Below are 6,000 nucleotides of genomic sequence, written 5' to 3' on the forward strand. Positions count from 1 at the left end.
TTACGCAATCACACACAATTTTCAGCTCATGACTTGCAAATATAATTCTAAACAAATAGTAAAGGCTATCTTTTTGACCCCACCATTATTGTAGCTGCTCACCAATTGTGGAAGTATATTTTTGGCCACTACTGTCTAGTGATATGTCTACATATTAATAATTGTGAGGAAGTCATTTTTGGTGAAGCACTTCAAATTTTTTTACGTTTACATCATTAATATTTACACAATCCCAAATTCACCAAAAAGTATACCTGGCTGAAGCTGGGCGCATCCACTTCATCAAGGATGAAAGGGCCCAGTTCTTCCTGGGACTCCAAAGCTGGGGTGGAGGGAAGGCTGGAGGGAAGGGTGGAGGGAAGGGTCGAAAGTGATTGCCTTGCTTCTGTCTGGTCATCCAGAAATCGCAGTTTTTGGTAGTACCACAGCTTGGGGACATAAACCTGGTCTGCTGCTGCTCCTGATCTGCGGGACTCCTGGATCTTATTGTGTTCCTGCCTGTACATATTGCGCAAGATACCAATTTTACTGTCCAGAAACTTAAGGTCTGCCTGGGGGACTCGAGTCTTCACAAATTCCAAAAGTGTGCCCAGTGTTGCCTTCCTTACATCTCTATTAGAATATAATGGGTGCTTGATACAGATCAATGAAACGTGTCAAAAATTCAGCATCCTTAAAGGGATTCATTTTTTCTGAAAGACAAGACACAAGATAAAAACTGTAATGTCAGTCCAAACTCCCAGTATTATTTTTTGCAGAATCTATAGTACACATATACACACATACACACACACACACACACCAAACGCATTCACCAAACACACACCCACGTTTAATCTTACCTTAATTTCTGATGCTCGCTACTTCCGCTCGGACATACGTAGGCCAGCGTAATAGCTTTATATACACTGCGCATGTGTCATGCTACGCCTGCGTCGCCCACCCCTGATGTTCTTTAGTTCGATTTGTCCCCGCCCCTTCACTCTTCATTGCGCAGTGGGAGTATACAGAGAAAGATGGTGGAGAGATTATCTGCAAGTAGCGTGGAGGAAAGCCCAGAGCCACAACCATCCAGATCCAGGAGGAGATATAAGGCCACCAACATGGCCTTTGAAGAGATGGAGGAGATGGTGTCCATATTGAGAAGGGAGGACTATGATGGCAAAAAAGGACTGTACACCCGACCCAATATGCGGAAGGACAAAATAATGGCCTCAGTTGTCACCACTCTTGACCAAAAATTTGGCATTAAACGGGCTAAAGAACAATTGAGGAAGTGGTGGTCTGACCTCAAAACTAGGGAGCCTGAACAATATTTGCGAATAAAGAAGCTGCTTAAAAAAAGTAAGTACTTGTTGTGTGTTCCTATTGAGATACTTAACTTGCATGCTGATCCATATGCTTTTCGTTTATACAGCAACGTTCGTAAAGACCGTTCTTTTGAAAATACATATGATACTAAGAAAATGACGTTTGTTTTTCGCCAAATACGATGGTACAGGGTTGGACATACATTAGGTCTTGATAATTTGTCGTATTCCAAAATTGTGGTGATGTTGTGTAGATGTGTTTGAAACTAGAATGCTTCTTCAAAAATAATTCAGTGTAATGTAAGGACAGGACACAGCAGCTGTTTCCACATCTGGACTCACGAGCACTAGTGTACTATGTGACACCAGATAACATTTTTGAGGCTAATACACATAGGGGATAATTGAGGTGTCTACATCTGTGAAACTTGCATGAAAATGTGTATTGTTTTGCATTTTTTGTCAGAGTGAATATTAATCCTGTCTTCAAAATTTTTTGGGAAACAAAATGACAATTGTCCCCAACTTCTAACCAACTTTTCATATTCCTTTTTCATGACTGAAATATCACTGCATTTTAACTATACCTTTTGTTTAATTTTCATAGGGAAGAAAAGACTCAGACAACAGTCCGAGGATCCCAGGACCCCCCCACCCCCCCAAGTCACCAGCCTCAGGCAGCAATTAGCCCAAGCCCCAGCCCAAGACCACACCCACCCAACGAGCTGGAGGAAGGAGAGGTGGAGGAAGTGTGCAATATTTCCACCCCACCAAGTGAGTGACTGACACCCCAGCTTAAGTTAATCTATTTAGGCATGCAAATTTTTATACATTTTTTTATCCACACATTTTAGGTGATGTTCTGGTTGTGGAAGGCCAAGCGGCGGAGCCATTTAGCACAGACAGTGCACAAAGACTGATTGGGCAGATAATGGTGTGAAATGGCCAAATTGACAGCATGAGAAATCGGCTGGACACCATGCAACAGGAAATGAAGAACATGATTGATGTTTTGGGCAGAATCTAATAACTTTTTGCCTAAAAACATCAATCATGTTCTTCATTTCATTGTCAAGTTTTATTTTTTTAAATGTTTGAAGTTGTTAAATACTAAAAATTTGACTTGAACCTTTTTTACTCCCAAATTGTGAGCATCTGAAAATTTCTTGTTTTACATGGGTGACATCACCAGCACCATTATTAACATGTTGAACTTTGTAAGTTCCTGTTATTTTTTGTTCTTATGTTTTTAAAAACCCTGTTGTCAAGCCTAATTTGGGTGGCCAAGCTAATACGGCCACTATCCAGGCCTGTGAGTTGATCTTCACCACTAAGTCCGGCCTCAGGCCCAACTGAGGTAAGATATGTCGATGAATGACGTCTCAAAAAATTATGCAGAATGCAGCAAGCCATGATGACATCATTGATCTTGTATTCTGCAAGATTTATTGCGGAGAGGAACAAACGGAACCGGCTGGCCAGAATCCCAAAGGCATTCTCCACAACTCTTCTTGCTCTGGCCAGCCAGCAATTACATACCCACCTCTCAGGGGTGAGGACCCTTTGGGGGAACGGCCTCATCAAGTGCTCGCCGAAAGCAAACGCTTCATCAGCGATGAAAAATGAGGGGAGTCCATCCATGTTCTGGTCATCAGGTGGCAATCCCAGGCCACCAGTCTGGAGACGCTGGCACAGCTCGGTCTGTGCAAAGACTCCTCCGTCTGACATCCGGCCGTTCTTCCCCACTTCCACGAACATAAATTCCAATTGTGCCGAGACCACCGCCATCAAAACTACACTATGAAACCCCATATAGTTATAGTAATAAGACCCCGAATGGGGTGGTAGCACAATGTGGACATGCTTCCCATCGATCGCCCCGACACAGTTGGGAAAGTCCCAACGGTCAGCGAACTGGGAGGCCACAGTCTGCCATTCATGTGTGTTCGAAGAAAACTGTGGAGTCAAACAAGAAAAAAAAAAAATATAAGTACTTTTAAACATAACTTTGATATCAGATTACACAAAAACATTCTTGAACAACAGCAGTCGAACATTATTAATATGTGTTATTTTTATAAAAAATTACAAAAACATAAGGCCCACTTATAAGATTACTCACCCCCTCTGATGGACCATTGATCAATTTGTATGTGGGGGGAGGGGTTCTAATTTGGGCCAAGAACACACCTGACAGTTGCAAACATTTGAGGGGGTGGGGGAGGGGTTCTAATTGGGGAAAAAAAAACATCTGACAGTTGCAAACATTTGAGGGGGTGGGGGAGGGGTTCTAATTTGGGCCAAGAACACACCTGACCGATGCAAACATTTGAGGGGGTGGGGGGAGGGTAAAACAGTACAATGGAGCTGACAATATACATTGTTCAAGGGACTATAGGCTAGAGATATAAATGGACCCAGGATTGCATGGTGGGGAGGTTATTGAAGGTAAATATGCATGTAGGCCAAAAAATTATTAATGTAAAAAAACAGGCATGCATGAAGATAAAGGGGACATTCACAGCATATTCCAAGCATGGTAATTAGGTAATGAGGACATTTAGACAATACATTAGCAAACATTAAATACATATCATGTAATGTTAAAGGATAAAACTTACCTTCATATAGTCCTTCTGCAGGACCTGAATAATAGCAGAACAGGTCTCTGGGATTATGATCCCCAGAGCCTGGGGGGAGATGCCTGTCGAGAACTTCAAGTCCTAAAGACTTCTCCCAGTCGCCAAGTAACGTAAAGTGGCAACTAGCCTCTGCTCCGCAGTGATGGCTTGCCTCATGCAGGTATCCTGCCTGCTGATATAGGGGGTCAGCATAGCCAGCAGACGTTCAAAAACGGGGTCCGTCATCCGGAGATAATTCCTGAAATCCTCAGGATTATTCTCACAGATCTCACGGAGCAAAGGCATGTGCGAGAATTGGTCACGCTGGCGAAACCAATTCTTCGTCCATGAACTCCTCCTCGCCCTGTTCATGGGCTGGACTCGGGTCAAAGTATTAACCCCAACACCAAGTCCCCACGCAGCACGAACTTGAGAACGAGTACGTCCACGCACCATGGCTTCAAAACGGTCAGCTGGTCAAACAAACAAACTTAGAACAAACGCACTGAAGAACAGCAAGGCCTATGAAGAGCGACCTGAAGATCAGGAACGAGCGGACCAGAACAGCCTGCTAGGCAGGTTACGAACTGACCAACACGCACTGAAAAGCAGATACAAACCTCACAAGCACAAACTGAACCGCAGAAAACGATCGAAATAAGCTGAAGTGTGAAAAGCGCGAAACGTCTCTAACCAAACTTCTACTAACACGAGATAAACACGAGATTAGCAGAAGGAGCCCAAAGGGTGGCGTAGTGGGGCTTGAGCTTCCTTTTTCTAGTCCCGTCGTATGTGCTGTATGTCACTGCGTTCAAAACCATCTGACTTTTGGAGTGATCGTGTGTGTCCAAGTCCATCCGTTTGTAAGTCTGGCGCACCTACGCTACAGAGTCCGTCGGAAAGATCGCCGGACCAAGTATGCTGGAAAGTCCGCTTGTGTGTACGTGGCATAACTCTTGTGAGAGTTTGAGTCATAAGAAGGCCAATGAGAGCTGCAGGACTGCAGAGCTGGAGATGTGCCTCTGTGTGTCTGTGTGAATCCAGGAAGTGAACAGGCAGCAGCTTCAGCTGCCCACAGTTAAAATGGCTGTAGCCAGACTCAGTGGCAGGAGATTTCTGCAGTATATTTGGTACAGAATCACAGTATATATAAAATAACATGCAAAGTGGTTGAAGGAAAGCTTCAAAATGGAAACTATGTTTTTATTACAAATTATGTGAGCAGACTACAGTTCCTCTTTAAGTGATTGAGCCGCAATAAATCAGTGCTGTGTTGCCTCACCCTAAGGGGGGGGCACTGAACAGAGAAAACATAGGTTGACTACAAAGGGGATCAGACATTGAGCAAAACAATTATCTGGGGTATAAGTAAACTGACCCCTGTCCCCAGTCCCCTCAACCACTCTGTTACAGGATATAGATCTGATGCAGCTTAGCAGGAAGCAAACTTTGGGGTGTATTTTTGTAAAAATGTGCATAGCAATTCATTAATGAAAGTGCATGTGCATTTGATCTGTGTAAATGCGGCAAAAAACCCCCAAAACACTGTTGTTGTTTGGCAACTAGATGGTGCAAAATATCATAGGAATTTCCTATAGTACTTCCATCCAATATCCAAATTAAGTATTTTGTGTTTTAAATCAATGAAAAACTTTTGTTTAGCACAGGAAATAGCCAAATGTGTTTTTGTCCCGACCACAAAGAATGAATGTACATGCATTTTTATTGGGCACATTGCCAAGCAAATGTTTTTATAAATATACTCCATAGTGTTATCTTCTTTTAATAAAAGTTCCTTCTTTTTACAGTGTAGACCTGTGTCCTCAAATGATGTCAAACATTGTAGGTGTCATTCTACGAAATTATAGTCTAGGAACACTGGGCCTGATTATTGCTCTGTAACAGCTAATCACATGCAAACTTACATTCTTCATCTGTCATTTTTTCTTAGCAGATTTACATTTCATTGTTGTATAACAACACAGACCGTTCTTAGAAAAGGAATCTTAATAAATTGGGTCCAATTTTCCTTGTTAGATTCTTTAGTTAGGGCATTGTGGATTTTAGTG

The sequence above is a fragment of the Aquarana catesbeiana genome, linkage group LG02 (genome assembly GCF_042186555.1).
Source record: "Aquarana catesbeiana isolate 2022-GZ linkage group LG02, ASM4218655v1, whole genome shotgun sequence".
In the NCBI taxonomy this organism is placed as follows: Eukaryota; Metazoa; Chordata; class Amphibia; order Anura; family Ranidae; genus Aquarana; species Aquarana catesbeiana.